The sequence below is a fragment of the Pinus tabuliformis genome, chromosome 9, assembly GCF_031772625.1.
Source record: "Pinus tabuliformis cultivar Carrire ecotype Pingquan chromosome 9, CPIR1, whole genome shotgun sequence".
NCBI classification, from domain to species: domain Eukaryota; kingdom Viridiplantae; phylum Streptophyta; class Pinopsida; order Pinales; family Pinaceae; genus Pinus; species Pinus tabuliformis.
In genome coordinates this window covers 291719990-291744729 of record NC_142307.1, presented here as the reverse complement: position 1 = coordinate 291744729, position 24740 = coordinate 291719990, and the positions used below count along the sequence as shown (strand labels likewise).

The following is a 24740-nucleotide window of genomic DNA, read 5'->3' as shown; positions in this document are numbered from 1 at the left end:
AATTTAGATCATACCTCTGATATTCAAAACTGTTACTTTTTCTGTGTAGAAGCTTCAAAAAATAGTTCATCACTACTAATCCCATTCGGATTCATGATTTATGTCCATATACACAGTAGAATGGATTCCATATGATTGCTATAAAAGAAGTCAAATAGAAAGGCATGATTCCTGAAAACAGGGTAAAATTCCCTATCAGAAATAGATGCTGAAAAATACATATAAAAATGAACAATGAATGTTTGCCACTTATAAAAAAATATGATAGAGTTAATGTAGGGCTGAAGAAGTTGAAGTTTGATTCAAGATTTGTTGTTTTTCAGAAGCTTGTGGTGTTACTTGCAATGGTTGAATATTTGAGATTTCATTAAGGATATGTAACCAGTTATTTACCAGGAATATCTGAAACAAGTTTAGATTCAAAAGAGGTCAATATCAGGTTTCCAGTGAAAGTTGATGAGAGCAGAGCAACTATATTCATCATTGAAACGAGATAAGATTAGAAGGCGACAAATAAAAGTAAGAGCATTACAAATGGCAGTCAGAGAATATCCAAGGAGGGACAAGAACAGCAGATCGATCAAACAATTCCAAAATTCTTGCAGGTGGGTGCAAGGTGACCAGTAAATCGAATTATTGAGAGAGGCATGTGGCATTATTCGACTTTTTCTAGGAATCGATGGCAAGTATTTCAGCCATGATATCAGCAGCATCGAGTTTTTAAAGGAGAGGTGGCAATATTCAAAATATTCAATGAACAAGTGGCATATATTTTAGGAACCTAATGCATCTACAGAGTGCAGGTGGAGGGCGATTTGATCAGCATCCCAGATTATCCCTGATTTCCAGCAATGTTCCAAAACAGACTTTGGTAATTTGACTTGTGGCAGCAATTCAAATGTTTCTTTTTATTTTTGAGATTTAATTAGGTTATTTTGTTATAATTTAATTTATGTAATTTGACTGCATAAAAAACATATTTAGGTTTTAGTTTGAAGATGTAAGGGTTCAATTTTGGCAGCAGAGAGACTGTTTTGGCTTTGTGTAAATTTTTTCCTGAATATCATTTTAATAAAGTAGTCTTTTGCCCTTTGGATCTAGGATTCATCACGGTGCTAATGTTTAGTATGTTTTTTCTGTAATTCATTTACACATTATGTTTTTTCTGCCTTGTTACAGCATTATTTAAGTGATATGTTAGGAATTCATCCGTAACGATGCTCCTTTCGTGATGATTTTGTTGTTAGTTGTAATGGTTGTCTTAGCAAAATTCTTCCTTGGCTAGATGCTCTATTGAGCAACCTTGTGATTCTCTTTCATCTAAAGTTGTTGTTGCAGATTCATCCTTTGTCTGATGCCTGCAGGGCAGCAGGCTTTCTCCCTCATACTTCTCACATTTACAATCTTCACTTGGCTGAACATGGCACTTAATTTTCCCCAGGTTTGCCTGCAAAAACTGACATCGATTCCATAGTCCAAATCATCCTTTCTCTTGTTGTTTCGACCCAAAACAAATCCAATCAAAAACCCTAGAGCTACTATACCTAGCCTAAAATCCATTTTTGAATCAGTCATCTCAACTGAGATTGACAAGGAGAGAGCCCTCTCCTGACCTGGTAGGGCTAGCTACCAGGTTAAGCTTGGTATGTGGTTATCCTAGGATTGCCTCCCTTCAGCTTGAGGTCGATCTAGGCTCTAACAAAATAAGCTGCCAAAGGCAGCATTTTAGTTTCCGATATTTGTTATGTATAGGTTGCAGTATGTGTATGTTTGGATTGGCATGAGTTGTTTTGATTTTGCAGTTGTTTCACCGTATTGCCCAATGGATGAGGCATGGTCTGTGGTGTTCTTGACACCTGCAAGGAGCTGCCATCCCTAATGGAGCCGATGTTAGAGTTAGTCTTTGTAGCTTATCACCAGGGATCAACATGAGCTCTTACTATGTTTGGTTTGATTAGATGTTTTGCACATGATATTCAGCACAAAACATGTCATAAGTCTGTTCATCAAAAGAAGCTCGGAAAGAGCTTTCCAACGGTATATTACACTCCAAAAACTAGCTCCCGGATCAAAAGATATGACCAAATGAGTAATTGACTCAAAGACCCTCCCGTGCAGTAGTTCAGGTATTGAAATATCCAGAGGAAGCTAGGAGATGTCAGTGGCTGGATTGTGATGGGGAAGGAGAGAACATAGCATTTGAAGGCTTTTTATCGTGCTGCTAATCTTCCTCTCAACATATGGCGAGCTTGTTTCTCTGCTTTGGTTGAAAGAGATATCCTGTGCAGAGGGCACTGTACATTGTTGACAGTGATGTTGCGGGTGAAAGGTTGGTTTACAGCTGCTGGTCTCATGGTTCTAGAGAGGAATTACTTGAAGATTTATAGATGTTCATTTAGTATTTGCTATCATTTACATCTTTTCCAAGCTTTTCAATTCATCAGCTTGTGTCTATCTGTTTACCTACATTAGATGTCTATGGGCTGTACGTGAGAAAGGAAATCCCGAAACTCTGTGTTGCCATATTAATCTCTGTTGTTTCAACAATTGGAAAGACTGAGGATTTATGTGGGTATAGCAATGTTGTTGATTGATGTAACAATTTGAACAAGGGCATTGAAGAACTCATGCTATAGTTTGATAGGTCTTACTCGAATTTCGAAACCTCTTATACATGGATATGGATCAGAAGACTAGGAGAAGCTCTTCATAAAGTTAGTAAATGCCTGAATAAAATGGTGGTCAGTGACTACAGAATTGTGGGCAATCATATTCAAAATATTTCGAGATGTCTGTTGAGCATTATTATGAGTAGAGAGGAAATGGGTTCACTGATTCTGTGGGATTCTAGGGACTTCCCTAATCTTCTAAACTTCTGTGTGGGAAATATGTCAACATTTCACAGAGTACAGTTTCATGACTGCAACAAATTTTGCATCTCTGATTGTTTTAAAGATAGGTTGTTTGATTTAAGGATGATAGGTTCATCACCCATTGAAGTAATTAGCCCTGCAAATCTTTTTGTTTTATGAAAGAGGAAACACCTGTCCATGGACCCTATGTGTCTGTTAAGGAAATGCACAGTGAGTAATGCTAGTATACTGATTTCTGCATTGCTAATTTGTTAGGAAGCAACGAGGTTTAGGGATGGCCTTCTGAAGATGTTAGCAGATGAACAAAACATTGGTGATCTCAGAGTACAGATGGTGGATACTTGTACAAAGGGGTAGAGCGTTGATCCAGTTCCTTATGCTGTTTTTCAGGTTCCTTTTCCTAGGCTTTCTCCTATGTCGAGCCTGTAGGTTGTCCTTATGCTGTTTTTCAGGTTCCTTTTCCTAGGCTTTCTCCTATGTCGAGCCTGTAGGTTGTCCTGAGGATGTAGTCCCTGAAGTTGATGCTTGGCTTTCATAATAAATAGAGCATTTTGTCTTATAGCAACCTCCATGGTCCTTGTGGTGATCCTTTGTTGAAAGTGATGGCAGTCAATGGGAGTCAGGGGTGGCCTGTTGTTCAACCTCATGTTTTGATTTCAACACCAGGTACTCTTCTTAATTGGCTTTTTGCTTTTGATCCCAGGAGATGGTGCCACATAGCATTTGTTCGAGATGTAAAATATGTGGTACTTGATGAGGCAGACATTATTTTGTGTGGAAGCCTCAAAAATCAAATTGTACATCTGATTAATCTACTTCGGTTGGAAGAGAAACAACTCTCTAAAAGCAACGGAATCAGGGTTTGACGGTTCAGGTGAAGTAGATTGCATGTCTTGGATAGATTTCAAGCTAGAAGAAAATGAGTAGTTGAATTTGGTCTCTGATGGAGAAAGTGAAGATTTACATGATGCATTTAATGACGAAGATGATCTTAGTTAAGAGAAGCTTGATGGCCCTGATAAAAAAAAAAAAATTGGTTGCAGTCAAGAAAAATATACAAGCAGAGTAAGCAATATATATTTGTTGCTACAACTCTACCTGAAAGTGGTAAGAAAACTGCAGGAGGCATGTTGAAACATCTCTACCCAGAAGCCACTTGGGTGAGTGGGAGTTTCCTTCACCAGCATAATCCAAGGTTGGAGCAGCGTTGGATAGAAGTTGCAGTAGAGACACAAGTTGAAACACTTATCAATTCAATAAAAGAGGGTTGGGCATTTAAATAGTCAGATTCAACTGCTATTGTAAAGCGGACAATGGTTTTTGCAAACACTATAAATTCAGTTGATTCAGTGGCTAAAATCTTGCTTAGAGATGGTATTGAATGTATGTTATCATAGAGAGACTTCTTCAGAGGAGCATGCAGAGACTTTAAAAGTTTTTCAAGAGAAAGCGGGGTGTTGGTGTGCATTGATGCTGTTGCACGTGGTCTTGACATCCAAAATGTTTCACATATTATTCAGGCAGAGTTTGCAACTTTAGCAATAGACTTTTTGCATAGATTTGGTCGAACAGCACGTGCAGGTCAACCTGGATTGGTGACAAGCCTGTATACAGAAGCTAATAGATCCCTTGTAGACGCAGTTTGTCAAGCTAAAACCTTCGGCCAACCAGTGGAAGGAGCTTTTAGCAGGAAAAGAAGTTTTAGAAATAAGCTCAAGAAGGCTCACAAGTTGACAACATCTTGAAGGAATGGGCATTTGAAATTTTCTTTTGATATGGGGAAATCGAGAAAAGCTTTTGAACAAACTCAACATTGAAGGGTTGCAGTTGCATTACAAATTGTGCATTCAAAACTTGTATGTTTGAATGCAAAACCAAGGCTATTGTATAAACGACGGAAGTCTAAATGAGGTATAAATAATTTGCAAGGGCTAACAGCTTCCATGGACAGAGGAATTACGAAACTGAAATTTAGATCATACTTCTGATATTCAAAACTGTTACTTTTTCTGCATAGAAGCTTCAAAAAATAGTTCCTCGCTACTAATTCCATTCGGATTCATGATTTATGTCCATATACACAGTAGAATGGATTCTATATGATTGCTATAAAAGAAGACAAATAGAAAGGCATGATTCCTGAAAACAGGGTAAAATTCCCTATCAGAAATAGATGCTGAAAAATACATATAAAAATGAACAATGAATGTTTGCCAATTATAAAAAGAGATGATAGAGTTAAAGCAGGGCTGGAGAAGTTGAAGTTTGATTCAAGATTTGTTGTTTTTCAAAAGCTTGTGATGTTACTTGCAATGGCTGAATATTTGAGATTTCATTAAGGATATGTAGCCAGTTATTTACCAGGAATATCTGAAACAAGTTTAGATTCAAATGAGGTCAATATCGGGTTTCTAGTGACAGTTGATGAGAGCAGAGCAACAATATTCATCATTGAAACGAGATAAGATTAGAAGGCGACAAATAAAAGTAAGAGCATTACAAATGGGAGTCAGAGAATATCCAAGGAGGGACAAGAACAGCAGATCGATCAAACAATTCCAAAATTCTTGCAGGTGGGTGCAAGGTGACCAGTAAATCAAATTTTTGAGAGAGGCATGTGGCATGATTCGACTTTTTCTAGGAATCGATGGCAAGTATTTCAGTCATGATATGTTTTTAAAGGAGAGGTGGCGGTATTCAAAATATTCAACAAACAAGTGGCAAATATTTCAGGAACCCAATGCATCTACGGAGCGCAAGTGGAGGGCGATTTGATCAGCATCCCAAATTATCCTTGATTTCTGGCAATGTTCCAAAATAGACTTTGGCAATTCGACTTGTGGCAGCAATTCAAATGTTTCTTTTTATTTTTGAGATTTAATTAGGTTATTTTGTTATAATTTAATTTATGTAATTTGATCGCATAAAAAACATATTTAGGTTTTAGTTTGTTTTTCTATTTTAATTATTTTGATTCCTATGTTTATGAATCAATAATTAAATATGTAATATTATAAATAGGATTAGTTTGAAGATGTAAGGGTTCGATTTTGGCAGTAGAGAGATTGTTTTGGCTTTGTGTAAAATTTTTCTGAATATCATTTTAATAAAGTAGTCTTTTGCCCTTTGGATCTAGGATTCATCACGGTGTTGATGTTTAGTATGTTCTTCCTGTAATTCATTTACACATTATGTTTTTTCTGCCTTGTTACATCATTATCTAAGTGAGATGTTAGGAATTCATCCGTAACGATGCTCCTTTCGTGATGATTTTGTTGTTAGTTGTAATGGTTGTCTTAACAGAATTCATCCTTGGCTAGATGCTTTGTTGAGCAACCTCGTGATTCTCTTTCATCTAAACTTGCTGTTGCAGATTCATCCTTTGTCTGATGCCTGCAGGGCAGCGGACTTTCTCCCTCATACTTCTCACATTTACAATCTTCACTTGGCTGAACATGGCACTTAATTTGCCCTAGGTTTGCCGACAGAAACTGACATCGATTCCATAGTCCAAATCATCCTTTCTCTTGTTTTTTCGACCCAAAACAAATCCATTCAAAAACCCTAGAGCTACTATACCTAGCCTAAAATCCATTTTTGAATCAGTCATCTCAACTGAGATTGACAAGGAGAGAGCCCTCTACCAACCTAGTAGGGCTAGCTACCAGGTTAAGCTTGGTTTTTGGTTATCCTAGGATTGCCTCCCTTCAGCCTGAGGTCAATCTAGGCTCCAACATAGTGGCGACCATACTAGGGAAGAATTGAAATATATTACCCCAGTACTTTTAAAACAAAATTCTAGACTTTTGGATGATAGGTTTAGAATTCATTAGGCTGAAAAAATTGTAATGTCCATTTGAATTTTGGGGAAAAATCAAACACACTGGCTTCAAGAAGATACACGAGGGCCAATGATCTTGATCCTCCTCCCGTGTTTGAAAATCCTAATCTCATTCCAAGAATACTCAGGCAAGAAAGTTCATTGAGTCCTAGACCGGTTTTTAGATCTCATTCATGCCCAGTCGAGTTTCAATATCTTGAAGATCTCCCTTTTGACGAACATTTTGATCTTTCTTTGTTTGAAACCAAATCTGAAACTGCGATTGATGATACCATTTTAAATCCGCAATTTGTTGAAGACCTTGAAAATGAAAGGGCGAATAGATCAATTGATGATTATATCTTAAATTCTCTTCAATCATCCATTGTAGCTACCAATATCCCTGAGCTTCTAGAATCAACATCTGCTACTCTTGGTTCATCTGCTTTCTCATCTAGTTCTGAGGTTCATTCTCAACCTCAGTTTATCCCTACCCTTCCTGTTCAACCTAGCATATCTGATCAGAGATCTGTCACCTCTACTCCTCCTTCAACCCCTCAAACACCCATCACATCGACTGCCCTTGTTGTTATAAATCCTCCTGTTTCCCCAAGGCCAGTTTCCAATCCACCTCGAGTAATGGCTACCAGATATGCACCTCTCGTTTTGCCACAAAACTTGGATGCTATGCCTGCTGATTACCAAAGTAAGATACCATTGTTTGATGCTACTCAAGGTATCACAGTGCAACAACATGTTGACAGGATGAACGACTTCTTTGATCTTCATGAGGTAGATGAAGAAAATGTAACCATGTGATTATTTGTGCAAAGTTTTGGAGGCGAGGTTCGAAAGTGGTTTAGAGCACTACCAGCGAGATCCATTAATACTTTGTCGGTTCTACACAGACAATTCCTGGATCGTTGGGAGATAAAGAAAAATCCACTCCAAATTCTTTTCGAGTACGAAAATATAAAGAGGAATGCTGGTGAAAGTGTTCAGGATTATTGTGTGAGATTCAATACTATCTATAATGCTATTCCAGCAGATATCAAGCCACCGATGGGGTTGGCTTTAATAAAATTTCCCGATGGTTTTGATCCCGACATGGCATACCAATTGAGAGAACGAGATCCTACTACATTGGAGGATATGTAGAAAAATGCCATGAGTGTAGAGGCAAACCTGCTACCTAAAAGAGCTAGGATGAAGACCAAAAAGAAAGTGACCATAAAGGAAGAGGCTTCTTCCTCAGATGTAAAGGCTGATGATTTGCTTCATAAAATTGAGAAAATGTTTGACAGATTGACAATTGCAGATAAGCTCGAGGCACCAATCAGAAATCCAAATTTCCGCGGTCAGTAGCAACCATAGTTTAAGATCAAACAGCGAGAGCAAAGAGCACAAGATCAATCAGCATAGCAACAAATCAAAACACCTCTACAACAGAATTATGTGCATGGCCCAGAGTCAGAGGATGATGAAGATCCAATAGGAGAGGAAAATCACTTTTTTACAGCAGATGGTTTGCCTATCTATATCACGGAGGATGAGGAATATTCAGAGATCCCGACTGTACAGAAAGATGAGGATTTTATACTAGCCAATGAAACAGTCTTGGAAGAAGAATTAGATGAATATCAGAGGGGATATATGAATGCACTGACAGCGCAGCAAAGACAGTATTCACTCAGGAGCAGGGATGTACCAATCAATCTGGTCCAAAAGCAAAAGGAAGCAGCACAGCCTAAGAACGATTCTTCAAATGTTCAGAAAAAAGGAAAGGAGCCAGTAGATCCTACTTCCAGCAAAGTACAATCTGCAAATGAGAAGACAAATCAGCCAAGTACAACAAAGGAAAAGCCTAAAAAGAAGGATTCTCCGATCAAAGAGGTAGATAAAATTACAGCCTTTAGCTTAGAGAATGAGATTGCTAAGTTAAAAGTGTCGATACCTCTGACAAAATTAATGAAGAATAGCAATTATAAGAGTCAAGTGTCAAAGATTTTGAATGTAGATCCCCTGTCTGATATGGTTAATGTGGAGGATGACCAACCCAAGCTTATTTTTGGTCTTGCATTAGAAGGCCAATCTGAGGATAGTGAAGTACCCCCATTTTACATCAGCCTTATATTGCATGAGTATGTCTTGCACAATGCCATGTTTGATTCAGGAGCATCCCACAATCTAATGCCAAAGGCAATTATGGAAAAATTGGGTCTCAACATCACTCGTAAATATCATGATCTTTATTCTTTTGATTCCAGTAGGGTCAGATGTATTGGTCTTATCAAGGATTTGGTTGTGATTTTAGATCAGATTCCAGCAAAGAATGTTCTCATGGATGTAGCTGTGGCAGACATTCCCCCTAGATTTGGCATGCTTTTATCTAGGTCGTGGGGTGAAAAACTGAAAGGGACATTGCAATTAGACTTCTCCTATGCCACTATTCCTGTGTGGTCAGCTGAGAAAATTATATAGGGAGAAGAAGATGAAGTATATGGTCACAAGCAAGGAGAAATCTTTGAATCATCCAATTAACGCTGTACATACAGATTTAGAATCTTTTGTTCTTTATTAAGATAGTGGTTTTAATGATGTAAATAGCCAGTTAGTTGAAGTGGAAGATGTTCTAGAGATAACAGAAAATTTCAGGGCAATACTTGATCAAGAGAGACAAAAGCTTGCAAGTACCACTGAGTAGTCTACGTTCCGCCAACAACAGAAAATTGATGGATAGCAGCCAAAGGTAGAAGAGCAGACAGAATTCCAGCACTTGGAGGAAGAAGCCGGTTTATGGAGTATGGATTTCGATGGAGCAGTAGGTAAGGATGGTGTAGGTATTGGGATTTGGATACACAAACCTGTTTTCCTACCAAATAAAGTCCCAAGCAATTTAATAATTTGTTCATATAAATTGGCTTTCGATTGTTCTAACAACGAAGCCGAGTATGAGGCACTAATTGCAGGGTTGAAGATACTCAAGAAGTTGAATGTAAAGAGAATTTCTGTTTATGGAGATTCAGAGTTAGTAATCAAACAAGTCAAGGGTGAATACCAAGCCAAACATCCGCGAATGAGGGCTTACCGTAATGCAGTTTTAGATATTTTGAGGATGTTTCCAGATTATACCTTGACATGTGTCCCTCGTACACAAAATGTCATTGCAGATTCTCTTGCTACAGTTGCAAGCAATTTGAAGATCCCAATGAATTCAAACAATAAGTTTGAAATTCATGTGAAGCATCGCCCAGCTGTTCCTGATAATCTAAGATATTGGTAGGTGTTTTAGGATGACAAAGAAATTGATGATTTTCTGCAAAATGAAGGCAAGTATAAAGACACCTCTATAGATGGTGAGCGAGATGATGGTGAACCAGAAATAGAGGTAAATCAGATGGAAGTCTTACAGTTGAAAGATAATGTTATTCCTAAAGGTCTTATACCTTTAGAGGAACTATTTGATCAAGATGAACGGCAAGCCCGAAAGCCAAGCTTGAGTTGCCGACTGATCCGTAATTTCCAGGATCCTAGTTATTGGCTTGTAATGAAGTAACGGCAAACCTCCACAGATGTAAATATTGGAACAGCCAAGAATCCAAAGATGGTGAAGTTGTCAAAGGCATTATCTCCTCAGGTAAAATCTAAATACATTAGTTTACTATCTTCATTTTCTGATGTATTTGCTTGGGACTATATAGACTTAAAGGAGTATGACAAAAATATAATCCAGCATATAATTCCTATTAAACCAAGTCAGAAGCCGTTCTGCCAAAAGCTGAGAAGGATAAATTCGAAGTTGTTGCCGTCAATAGAAAAAGAGGTAAATCGATTGTACAATGCTGGTATAATAGTTCCGATCAGATTTTCAGATTGGATCTCCAATCTAGTTCCTGTGAGGAAGAAGATAGGTGAGATTAGATCGTACATAGATTTCAGAAATTTGAATAAAGTGTCATTAAAAGATAACTACCCGCTGCCAAAAATGGACCACATTCTCCAGAGAGTAGTTGGAGCATCACGTATGTCGCTGATTGATGGATATTCAGGCTACAATCAAATTTTGGTGCATGAAGATGATAGGGACAAGACAACATTCACCACTCCTTGGGGAACATTCCACTATGCCAAGATGCCGTTTGGTTTAAAGAATGCTGGAGCAACATTTCAGCGTGCCATGGACATTGCCTTCACAAATGAAAAAGATGTGTTTTTAGTAGTATATCTTGATGATTTGACTGTCTTTTCTGTTGGACACAGATTGTCATTGATGTCAATATGGAAATATTCAAGAGGAGGAGACAGAGCATATCGGAGCCAAGAGGATGGAGCCAAGAGGAGCAGACCAAGCCAGAGGAGCCACATTGGAGCAAAGAGGAGCTATAGGAGGAGCCACATATGTATATAACATAAATATATATGCCAAAAGGAGGACACAGCCATCGGAGCAACAGATATCGGGAGCATACACAGCTATCGGGAGCCTATCGGGAGCCATCGGGAGCAGAACTCATATAGATATGTTATCGGGCTTGTAAAACCCATGTATGCATGCTTTAACATTATCGGCGGTTAAAAACCATATATATATGCATTCACAACTATTGGTGGGCACATATTACAAACACACTATCGGCGGAGAAGTTTATATATAAAGGCATATATATGTATATCGGCGACATCGCTAATCGGTGGTTTAGCTATGTGCCACCACTGAAACTTCCAATTGCGATAATAATGCGGACCCGATGCAGAATTATGTTATTGTTGAATGCTATATTGCATCCGCCCATCGCAACAATACACAAAGGCATGACACTCTCCCGATCGCCGATTGCGATAAGGCTGCAGACCCGACGGGAATATAGACTGTGGCTTAATATCATATCGCATCCGCAGTGATCGCAAGACATAAGGGATGACGCTATAATTTGCCGATTGCGATAGAGGCATGGACCCGATGGACTCATTAAAAACAGTCTATAATATATCGCATCGGCATTTCGGAGCGGGTATCGGGAGTGGTAAAGGCCCTGCCTCCGATTGCGATAATATACGCGGACCCGATGGCATATCAAAGTTTGATTGAATAATATATCGCATCCGACATTTCAGAGCGGGTATCGGGAGTGGTAAAGGCCCTGCCTCCGATTGTGATAATATACGCGAACCCGATGGCATATCAAAGTTTGATTGAATAATATATCGCATCCGGTCCATCGCATCGGCCATTGGCCATTGGTGACTGCAGTTATGTTGCGATCGCCGATAGCGATGAAAGGAACGGACCCGACGGGCATATAAATTATGTTTTAATACCATATCACATCCGGTCCATCGCATCGGCCATTGGCCCTTTGCGATCGCCGATTGCGATGAATGCTGTGGACCCGATACATTATAGATACGGGTGTTATGATCCTTGAAGTCCGCCCTTTAGCGCTTTTTCGCCTGTTTTTTCATATATTTCCTATGTAACTCAAAAAATGCCTTGCGCTGGGTTCTGAGGCAAAAATACTGTAAGGAACAGTCCCGATAGTGCGGGAGACCGAATCATGGCGATTATGATTGGGATAAGATGTAGCTGTCTGTTAAATGAGGCGGCTCCAGTGTATGCCTGCGATCATGAGCAAAACAGGGGTGTTGTTACAATTTTGATATATGTAGCCTGTGAATATTGGAACGGTTGGATAGACAAAGGGAACTGAAGTCCAGGAAGCCGAAGAAGCAAGCAAGAGAGGAGGTAACTGACAGGGTAAGCAAGCGTTGAGGAAGCCGAAGAGCCTGCGGGGAAAGGAAGCCAAAGAGCCAGCGAGAAAGAGGAAATGAATGGACAGAGGCATGGAATGTATAAAAGCAGCAAAAACAGAGAACTGATGTTGTCGTTGGTGTATGGTATAACCTGAGTATGAGATAGTGGAAGCAGAGGAGGCAAAGGGGGCAGTAGAAGCAGTGGAAGCTGAAAAAAGTGCAGCAACCTCAGAATTGAACAGGATTGAAGTCCTTGGGAATTGGTGCTCCTAAGTCCAAGATTGGTGTCTTGGAAAAACAGAGTTGGTGCTCTGGAGGTTGGAGCCTCACTGAAGTCCAAGTTGGAACTTGGAAACTGTTCACAATTTGATATATATTAATATTGTATTTATTTCATTGCACTGTTTTGTGTTTCTTTAATAAAAGCATTAATTCCAGTTGTTGATTTCTGTGGTCTGTGTATACATATACAAATATATATATGTTTTGGGAATCACTAGAACAATTAAAAAGAATTGTAAGAAACACTGATTCACCCCCGCCTCTCAGTATTCCCAACAATTGGTATCAGAGCCAGCTTCTTCATTCTAGCCTAACAGCTTGAAGAAGGATCCGCAGCCATGATGAGAAATCACGAAGCATCAGGAAAACCTCCTCTGTTCGATGGCACTAACTTTGGTTTCTGGAAGAAAAGAATGACTTACTACTTAATGTCCCTTAGACCTGAAGTCTGGCATTTTTGTCAAACTGAATACCAAACGACTTCCACTCTTCCAACAGATCAAGACGACAGGAAAGCCTACATCGCAAATGCAAAGGCCATGAACTCCATCACTAGTGGAATCACTGATTCCGAGTTTACAAAAATCATGCACTGTACCTCTGCCAAAGAAATGTGGGAGAAGCTAGTTGGCTTGTACGATGGAGACTCAAAAGTCAAAAAGGCAAAGCTTCAAACTCACAGAAGACAATTTGAAAGTTTGAAGATGGAAGATGAAGAAGATATTGCAGCATACCTCCTTTGAGTAGCTGAAGTAGTAAATTCCCTGAAAGGATTGGACGAAAAGGTGGAAGAAAGTACCATTGTTCAAAAGGTATTAAGGTCTCTTCCAGACAGATTTGACTCCAAAATAAGTGCTATAGAAGAAGCAAAGGATTTAGATACCCTCAAAATGGATGAACTCCATGGAATTCTCACTGCCTATGAAATGAGGAAAGGTGGCCCTAGCTCCAAAGATGCAGCATTCAAGGCCTCAAAGTCAAAGAAAGGGAACGAGAGGAATGACTGTAGTGATGAGTCAAATGTGGAATCAGAATTGGCTCAATATGTACGAAAGCTGAAGAGAGGATCTAAGCTTAAAGGCAAGTATCCTCTTATCTGTTTCAAATGTGGTAAAATAGGTCATTATGCAGCAAAATGTCCTCATAAACATGACAGTGATGATGAAGGAAATTCTAAAAGAATGGCACATAAAAAGAAAGGGTTCAATAAGAAAAACTTCTTCTCCAAGCAAGATGAGTCTGATGAGGATGAGTTTATGGTCATCAAAAAGAAATCAAATGAGGAAAGTGATCATGATGAAAGCCAAGAAGCATTATTCATGGCACTCACAGATGATGATGATGACTCGGGGCTAGAAGGAAATGTAGATGAACTGTTAATAAGCGCCATTGAAGAAAACGAGAAACTACGGAACAAAATCATTTCTCTCAAAGTGGAAAACGAGGAAATAAGAAGGAGAGAAGATCTCTTGGAAGCAAAACTTAAAGAAAAAGAAGAGACTTGTGAAGAACGCGAGGCCGAAATAGTATCCTTGAGAAAGGAGTTGGAGCAAATTAAAAAGAGTTGTAAAAGCTCTCAAATACTTGATACTATTCTGAAAAATCAAAAACCTCAACATGATAAGTCTGGAATAGGTTTCAAAGGAGAATCCTCAAGCACTAAGAAAAGTGCGAAAAGCTATGCCGATGCACTTTCCTGCAATCCAAAAGATGAAAAAGTATGTTATCAAAAGTACATCCCAGATTCCAAGAATGAAGAAAGAACTACTTCAAAGAAGAATGTAGAGTCGAATCATGGACACTACAGCAAATACAAACCTGTACTCCACCAAGGGCCCATCAAAAATCCAAAGGACGAGGGAGGAGTAATTCCCAGGAAGGAAATCGACTTAAACTGTGGTTGCTTCAAAACCATCTTTCTTGGACACTGTTTTCACTGTAAAAACTTCGGTCACCAAGCTAGACACTGTATGGCTCGCAGAAGTGAAAAGACAACGCAAAAGGACCAAGTAATCAACTCATATGCCCCCAAAAGGCAGAGACAAATCAAAACCTTCAATTCATTTGATCCCTTGACCAAATTTGATCTGACTTGCTCTTTTTGCTACAATAATGGACACTATGAACAAGACTGCCCACTCAAAGGAAGAAAGACAAGTAGCAAGAACTCTGGCATGGACAAATGCGGCCTGGCTATATTTGCCCAAAATAATGGAAACCAGTGGTTTGTGGATAGTGGGTGCTCCAGACACATGACAGGAGACAGAAGGAAGTTTATCTCACTGAGCAAAAAGGAGGGGAATGTGTCCTTTGGAAGCGGAACTGGCAAAATTGCAGGAAGAGGAACAGTGACTCTGATCAATGGAAAAGGAAAAGCTCAAGATGCTCTGCTGGTTGACGGACTCAAACACAACCTTCTGAGTGTCAGCCAAATCTATGATCAAGGACATAAGGTTGTTTTCAGCACCAAAGACTGTGAAATAAGGAACTCTACCTCAGGGAAACTTGTGGCAAAAGGGGTGAGAACACCAGACAACATTTACATTCTGAACAAGATTCAAGAAAATAAATGCTACTTGAGTCAGACAGATGAGAGTTGGCTGTGGCACAAGCGACTTGGACATACAAGCTTTGAAAATCTGATCAATATCAGCAAGATCAAAGCTGTACAAGACATCCCAAGGCTGTTCAAACCAAATCAAGCAGTGTGTGGTCCATGTCAACATGGAAAGCAGACCAGAACCAGCCACAAGACAAAGGAACACTGTACATCGAAGCCCTTGGAGATCATCCATGCTGATGTATGTGGGCCAACTAGAAATCAAGCACTCCAAGGAGAAAGGTACTTTGTGTTATTTGTTGATGATTATACTAGAATGATGTGGATATATTTCATAAAGTATAAATCTGAAACTTTTGAGTGTTTTAAGAATTTCAAAGCCCTTGTAGAAAATGAAAAAGATTCAAAAAGTGCCTCAGAACAGACAGAGGAGGAGAATTCACATCAAACGAGTTTAGTAAGTTCTGTAATATTCATGGAATTAAAAGGGAATTCTCGGCTGCCAGAACACCTCAGCAAAATGGGGTAGTTGAAAGACGAAACCGAACAGTCCAAGAGATGGCAAGAACCATGCTATTAGCAGCAGACTTACAACCTAGATTCTGGAGAGAAGCAGTAGGGACAACTGTCTATACACTGAATCAGACTCAATTGAGACCAAATTGTGATAAAACTCCTTATGAGCTATGGAAAGGAAGACCTGCTTCGGTGAAGTACTTTAAGATCTTTGGAAGCAAGTGCTTCATAAAAATAAATGATGGCTCACCTGGAAAGTTTGATTCTCGGGTTGATGAAGGGATATTTCTTGGATACTCTACACGGAGCAAGGCTTACAAGTGCTACAATTATCGACTGAAGAAAATAGTGGAAAGCATTGATGTAAAGGTTGATGAAGATCTTCCAGAAAATGAAACTGAAGAACATGAAGATGACTTTCTCATTGAAGAAGAAGAACCTACAAAAGAAGAAATAGATGAGAAAGAAGAAGAAGAAGAAGAGGAAAGAGAACCACCTAATACCCCTTCAAAGTTGAAATATGTCCAAAAACATCATCCAGAAGAGCAGATCATTGGCGATAAAGATGAAGGTGTGCAGACCCGAAGAAGGATATCAATCACACCCAAGAGAAAAGTCATTGCCCTCCTATCTGTGATAGAACCAAAAACATTTGCAGAAGCAAGTAAGGATCCTCATTAGGTAAAAGCAATGGAAGAAGAAATGTCCCAAATTGAGAAGAACGAGACATGGGAGCTTGTACCTCGTCCAAAGGACAAAAACATAATAGGAACCAAATGGGTGTTCAAAAATAAAATGAATGAGGAAGGACAGGTTATCAGAAACAAGGCAAGACTTGTCTGCAAAGGCTATTCACAAATTGAAGGAGTTGACTTTGAAGAGACATTTGCACCAGTGGCCCGTATGGAAGCTATCAGGATGTTCTTAGCATTTTCTTGCTCAAAAGGATTCAAAATCTATCAAATGGACGTGAAATCAGCATTCCTAAATGGGGAACTCAAGGAGGAAGTCTACATGGAGCAGCCAGAAGGTTTTGATCTAACAGCAGGAAAGGACTTAGTCTGTAAATTGAAAAAAGCTTTATATGGGTTGAAACAAGCTCCTAGAGCTTGGTATGCAAGACTGGATAACTATCTCCAACAACAAGGCTTCAAAAAGGGAGTGGCTGGAAGCAATCTATACATAAAAACAGATCAAAGTAAGTTACTAGTTGCTCTTGTTTATGTCGATGGTCTGATTTTTGCTAGTAATAATGATGAAATGAGCCATGAATTTTCTCAAAGCATGGCAAAAGAGTTTGAGATGTCAATGATAGGAGAGCTGTCCCACTTCCTTGGACTTCAAGTATCTCAAACTAGAGCAGGATTGTGTATATCTCAAGCCAAATATCTAAAATACATGCTCAAAAAATATAGAATGGAGGATTGTGCACCCGTGAGTACACCTATGACTACAAACTGCAAATTGAGCAAAGATGATGACTCCCCTCTAGTAGATGCAACTCATTACAGGTCAATAATTGGAGCCCTTCTATACTTAACAGCTACACGACCAGACATAATGCAAGCAGTAGGAATGGTGGGAAGATTTCAATCTGCTCCCAAACAATCTCATTTATTAGCTGTAAAAAGAATTCTCAGATACTTGAAGGGAACTTCTGATTTTGGTCTTTGGTACCCAAAGGACTCAGCACTGATGGTAACTGCATACACCGATGCTGATTGGGCTGGAAGTATAGATGATCGGAAAAGTACTATTGGAAATGCATTCTTCCTAGGAGACTGTTAAGTATCCTGGCTCAGCAAAAAACAGTCATCCATATCATTATCCACAGCTGAAGCCGAGTATATTGCTGCAGCAGACTGTTGTGCTCAGATACTATGGATGAAGGAAGCTCTAAAAGATCTCGACATATGTACAGATCAACCAATTACCGTTTATTGTGACAACACAAGTGCTATCAGTCTCAGCAAAAATCCAGTGATGCACTCAAGAACCAAACACATACCGATCAAGTATCATTTCCTCCGTGAGCAAGTAGCTGAACAAAATATCGTCCTGGAATATATCAGTACTAAGGAGCAGATAGCTGATATTTTCACAAAACCTCTTCCTCGAGAAGCATTTGAACATCTCCGTCAAAAGATGGGGGTTATTTCTTTATCATCACTCAAGTTCATTCATAAAGATGCAGCAGGACAGGGGGAGCAGTTTGACAGGGGGAGTTCGTATGCATTCCTTTGCCATTGATGACAAAGGGGGAGAGAGGAGAAGAATATTGCCATCAATAACAAAGGGGGAGATTGTTGGACACAGATTGTCATTGATGTCAATATGGCAATATTCAAGAGGAGGAGACAGAGCATATCGGAGCCAAGAGGAGCAAATGGAGCCAAGAGGAGCAGACCAAGCCAGAGGAGCCACATTGGAGCAAAGAGGAGCTATAGGAGGAGCCACATATGTATATAACATAAATATATATGCCAAAAGGAGGACACAGCCATCGGAGCAACAGATATCGGGAGCATACACAGCTATCGGGAGCCATCGGGAGCAGAACTCATATAGATATGTTATCGGGCTTGTAAAACCCATGTATGCATGCTTTAACATTATCGGCGGTTAAAAACCATATATATATGCATTCACAACTATCGACGGGCACATATTACAAACACACTATCGGCGGAGAAGTTTATATATAAAGGCATATATATGTATATCGGCGACATCGCTAATCGGCGGTTTAGCTATGTGCCACCACTGAAACTTCCGATTGCGATAATAATGCGGACCCGATGCAGAATTATGTTATGGTTGAATGCTATATCGCATCCGCCCATCGCAACAATACACAAAGGCATGACACTCTCCCGATCGCCGATTGCGATAAGGCTGCGGACCCGACGGGAATATAGACTGTGGCTTAATATCATATCGCATCCGCAGTGATCGCAAGACATAAGGGATGACGCTATAATCTGCCGATTGCGATAGAGGCATGGACCCGATGGACTCATTAAAAATAGTCTATAATATATCGCATCCGGCATTTCGGAGCGGGTATCGGGAGTGGTAAAGGCCCTGCCTCCGATTGCGACAATATACGCGGACCCGATGGCATATCAAAGTTTGATTGAATAATATATCGCATCCGACATTTCGGAGCGGGTATCGGGAGTGGTAAAGGCCCTGCCTCCGATTGCGATAATATACGTGGACCCAATGGCATATCAAAGTTTGATTGAATAATATATCGCATCGGCCATCGGCCATTGGTGACTGCAGTTATGTTGCGATCGCCGATAGCGATGAAAGGAACGGACCCGACGGGCATATAAATTATGTTTTAATACCATATCGCATCCGGTCCATCGCATTGGCCATTGGCCCTTTGCGATCGCCGATTGCGATGAATGCTGCGGACCCGATACATTATAGATACGGGTGCTATGATCCTTGAAGTCCGCCCTTTAGCGCTTTTTCGCCTGTTTTTTCATATATTTCCTATGTAACTCAAAAAATGTCGTGTGCTGGGTTCTGAGGAAAAAATACTGTAAGGAACAGTCCCGATAGTGCGGGAGACCGAATCATGGCGATTATGATTGGGATAAGATGTAGCTGTCTGTTAAATGAGGCGGCTCCAGTGTATGCCTGCGATCATGGGCAAAACAGGAGTGTTGTTACAATTTTGATATATGTAGCCTGTGAATATTGGAACGGTTGGATAGACAGAGGGAACTGAAGTCCAGGAAGCCGAAGAAGCAAGCAAGAGAGGAGGTAACTGACAGGGTAAGCAAGCGTTGAGGAAGCCGAAGAGCCTGCGGGGAAAGGAAGCCAAAGAGCCAGTGAGAAAGAGGAAATGAATGGACAGAGGCATGGAATGTATAAAAGCAGCAAAAACAGAGAACTGATGTTGTCATTGGTGTATGGTATAACCTGAGTATGAGATAGTGGAAGCAGAGGAGGCAAAGGGGGCAGCAGAAGCAGTGGAAGCTGAAAAAAGTGCAGCAGCACACCAGTGTATACCAAAGAGGTTGGAGCCTCAGAATTGAACAGGATTGAAGTCCTTGGGAGTTGGTGCTCCTAAGTCCAAGATTGGTGTCTTGGCAAAACAGAGTTGGTGCTCTGGAGGTTGGAGCCTCACTGAAGTCCAAGTTGGAACTTGGCAACTGTTCACAATTTGATATATATTAATATTGTATTTATTTCATTGCACTGTTTTGCGTTTCTTTAATAAAAGCATTAATTCCAGTTGTTGATTTCTGTGGTCTGTGTACACATATACAAATATATATGTTTTGGGACTCACTAGAACAATTAAAAAGAATTGTAAGAAACATTGATTCACCCCCCCCTCTTAGTATTCCCAACATTTTCAAATTCAGATGAAGAGTATCTTTACCATCTGAAAATTGTTTTTCATCGTTGCAGAAAATATGGAATATCACTCAATCCCAAAAAGAGCCTTTTTACTATGGATGAAGGGAAGCTACTCGGTCACATGATATCAAGGGAAGGAATCCACATCGATCTTGCAAGGGTGGAAGCTATACAGAAGATATATTTTCCTCATAATAAGAAAAAGATCCAAGCGTTTAACGGTAAGATGAATTTCTTACGTCATTTTGTGCCTAATCTAGCTAAACACTTGAGGGAAATTACTAATATGTTGAAGAAGAATAGTGTGGTCAAGTGGACTAAGGACACTATGAAGTCTTTTAACCTGGTAAAGTTGGCTCTATCTTCAGCCTCGATTTTGATCAGTTTGGATTATTCATAGGATTTCATATTATTTTCCTTCGCTTCTGAACATACTATGGCAGCAGTTCTAATGCAGAAAAGAGATCAGCTAGAAAAACCAATTGCCTTTTTCAGTAGGACAATTAGGGATGCAACCTTGAAATACAACATCATTGAGAAGCAAGCTCTTGCCTTAGTTAAATCTTTGAAAGACTTCCTCGTATATATTTTGCACTCTCATATCCTTGCTTACATCCCTAACACAACAGTTAAAGATGTTTTGGTACAACATATCTAGAAGTAAGGCAGGGAAAATGGATCACAACATTGCTAGAATATGACTTAGAGATAAATCCTACAAAGCTAATCAAGGGGCAGCGTCTAGCAAAGTTAATGGTGGAGTCCAATCTACATGCATTAGATATAAGTCTTATTGTAGCCATGTCTGAAGAAGAAGAAAATAGTTCGTTGATTCAGGTATCTGAAATTTTTCTCCAATCTCCTTGGTATTCAGATATTGTGTGCTTGCTTCAACATCTTTCTCCACCACCGGGGATGGCTAAAAATAAAGGTAGAACTCTAAAACTTAAGGCTGCTAGATTTTTCATTCTAAACAATGCACTTTATTGGAAGGATCTCGGAGGCATTTTGCTGAATTTCTTAACTAAAGATGAAGCCTAGCAGGTCATGAGTGATTTTCATAAGGGAGACTGTGGAGGTCACTTATTTTGGAAGACAACGACTAACAAAATTTTGAGAGCAGGTTACTACTGGCCTACCTTGTTTGCCGATGTTTACAAAACTGTCACAAGCTATCATGAATGTCATCTTTTTCAGGGAAAAAGAAAGTTGCAGCCTCTACCTCTCAAGCCAGTCGATGTTAGTGCACCATTTCAACAATGGGGCCTTGATTTCATCAGAGAGATTCATCCCACATCCTCAGCTCAGCACAAGTGGATTTTGATAGCGGCAAATTATTTCACAAAGTGGATTGAGGCAATCCCCACTCGGCAAGCCACGAACTCGGTAATAATTCAGTTTCTTGAAACAAATATTTTGTCACGTTTTGGTTATCCTAACAAACTTATTACAGATAATGCAGCCACTTTCAAGTCCAAAAAGATGATTGAATTTTGCAGCAAATACAAAATTACCTTAGGACATTCTACTGCATATTATCCGCAAGGTAACGGCTTGTCCGAATCCTCAAACAAGTCATTGTTCAACATCATTAAAAAGCTGCTAGAAACCAATAAGAAGAGCTGGCATAAAAAATTGGTTAATGCATTATGGGTGGACAGGGTGAGCCAAAATAAGTCAATAGGAACGCCTCCATTCGAGATTGTGTATGGTATTGACACAATATTCCCGACATCTCTTGCAGTCCCGGTTGTAAAATTTTTATAGGAAGCTGGTAGCGGGAAGATCATTTTCAGTGGAGAATAAGTCAAATGATCCATTTATAGCAGACGAGAGAGGAAGTTTTTCAGAATACCTTTAGGCTACAGGAGAGAATTAAAAAGATTTATGATCGGAAGGCAAAGGCGGACAAATTTCAAATTGAAGACATAGTGTTACGGTGGGATGCTAGAAACGAGGATAAAGGAAAGCACGACAAGTTCGAGAACCTGTGGAAGGGACCATACAAAATTGCTGCATATAGAGGGAAAATGCTTTTCTACTCAAAGAAATGAATGGGGAAGATTGTCCAGGAGGACCAGTAAATGGTCGGCTTCTGAAATGGTACTATCTCTAAGGAGTTTTCTGCTATCACATTTTGTCATTGTACATACCATTTTGTTCCTTTCATTGCAAAGTTTGCACTGTCACCATTCATTTAGCTTGGGGCCTAAAGTGAAGGCTATAAAGCTGAATGTCTCGCTTCAGTTTTTGAGTATTTAGTGTCAGTTGTTTGAGTTAGTCTCAATTGAGTCAGTTTAGCTATGAGTCTTGAGTCAAGGTGTTTTTTTTTGGTGTTCTGAAGTTATTGACTCCATATTGCCCAATGGATGAAGGCACTTGTCTGCTTTTCCAAAGATCTGTGGTTCTTGGCACCTCCTAGAAGCTACCATCCCCATTGGAGCCAATGTTAGTGTTAGTGTCTTCACACTTCCATCGGTGATCAAGTTGCTCTTTTGCATGCATATTAGGTATCTCATTAGATCAGCTACATTCCATTAGGTCATGGATCAACTGATGGTAGTGGTTTCATGTCAATTTCCCTCATGACATCCACCTGCTGACCTGTTTACACATTTTTTTTAGTCATTCACAGTCATCCTGTTTCATTTCATGTATAACAACTAGTCCTAGGGTTTAGTCCTATTAGGTCTTAGGGTTTTCAATCATGCTCAAATAAAGAGGTTAGCAGGCACATGAAGGTTCATAAAGTCCTAAGTTTACTTATGGTATGTCAAATAAATCTTTTTCACCTCAAAACTCTGTTTTGAGGTGAAAACAGAGTATTTTTCTATTTTAATGGTTTTCATGTAAATTCAATTATTTCTATATGTAATAAGCACCCAGGAGCTATTCCAGTCTCCTTGCCAACTCATGCTATTGCAAAAGCAAAAGTATCCTACATTAGTTCATCAAGTTGCTCAGAAAAATGTCAAATTTCAAACTGAAATGCAGAGTATTTATAAAAGTGACTAAGACTTTAGAAAAGTGGGTTGGAAATGAACAGAAATTAAAACGTAAGGTGTATAAAAGCAGAATCGTGATAGGAAGTCATTCTATTGTGAAAAAAGCCAAGTGGAGAGCCAAAATTGTGTTTTGAGGGAAGAGTGAGCAAAACAGGAGGAAAATTGCAAATCTGGTGCAAACCTTCCTGGCACTGTGCGTCAGAGGGGCGTTGTGCTTCAGGCAGCTTTTTCCTGTGTAAAAATACACTGGCGCTGTGCATCAAGCAACTTTTTCCTGTGTAAAAATACATTGGTGCTGTGCATCAGGCAGACGTTGCGCATTGGGCTTAGTGCGCTACGCATTGGCCAGTGAGGCTTCAAAACCAAACAAATTCATCTCAAATCCTCCTAAATGCTTCATTTGCCTTCTTAACAAGTAAGTACACTCACTTTGGAGCCTAGGTAGGTTTTTTTATGCTTCAATTATATTTTTATCTCCTAAGACTCAAAACCCTAGTGTGTTTTCCTATCTTATTTGTCACCACTGCAAAATCTTCTTCCTTGTCCTAATATTCCCATTTTCACTTGCCCTAAACCTACCCTTTTAATCCTATCTCACTTCACTCATATTCCCTTTCTCATTTTCCCTATTAAAATTAACCCCTTTATCAAACCCTAAACTCCCTCCATCAAACCCTAGCTCCCATATAAACCCCAGTTACCCCCATCACTATTTCCCTTTTATAAATCTCTTCATACTCATCTTCCCCTAACCTAATTATCCACCATTCATCGAACCATCCTAAGAGAGACAAACATGGAGAGCGACAATGAGTATGATTTTGAAGAAGGCATTCCTAGTAATAGCTCCAAAGAGAGAAATGTGTAGTCCAGGAAGCCTCACAAAGGTGGAAAAATCATCAGGGAGGAACCTATCAGCATGAGTGAACTCCTTTCTTACCCACTAGCCACCACATGTTTCAGATATTAGTCCTGTTTTGAGTTTTGTGAAATGGTTGAGAGGGTCAAATTTCACCAGGGGTGGAAGGGGCTTTTCCTTCTTCTCCAGCTATACAGGTTAGCTAGTAGTCAAAGAGAAAAGACAAAGGGAAGCAAAAGATGCATGAGGAGAGCCCTATTGAAGGGCAAGACAGAGAGTTTACTTTGATTGAGGAGGGTGTCACTGACTTGGGCTCTCAAGGCTCAAGAATCAAGGACATGATTATCAAAGAGAAGGAGGCTGAATACAAGCGTTATCACTTAACCTTGAGAGGGCCAAATGGATCATTAACTATCTTGAGTAGGAAAATAAACAATTGACAGATAAGCAAGCTATTACGAAGCTGCAGATGATTAGGGAAGATAGGCAAGAGGCAAAGAAAACAAAGATCGAGATGACCTCCCTTGAGCAAGAAATTGAGAATGACCGAGAGACATGGTTGGAAAGGGTGAACATTCACCTTGAGAAGTTGCTTGAGAAAGCCAACAAAGAGAAGAGAATGCTGTGCCATATGGCCTATCATTACTTAACTCGGAACAAGATTTTCAAAACAAGGATAAAGAGGCTAAAA

The 24740-nt window shown here is 39.6% G+C and overlaps 1 pseudogene; it reads left to right on the top strand.

The window, feature by feature from the left end:
* Positions 1–2735: 2735 nt before the first annotated feature.
* On the top strand, positions 2736–4618 carry LOC149148328 (DEAD-box ATP-dependent RNA helicase 22-like; annotated as a pseudogene).
* Positions 4619–24740: the final 20122 nt, after the last annotated feature.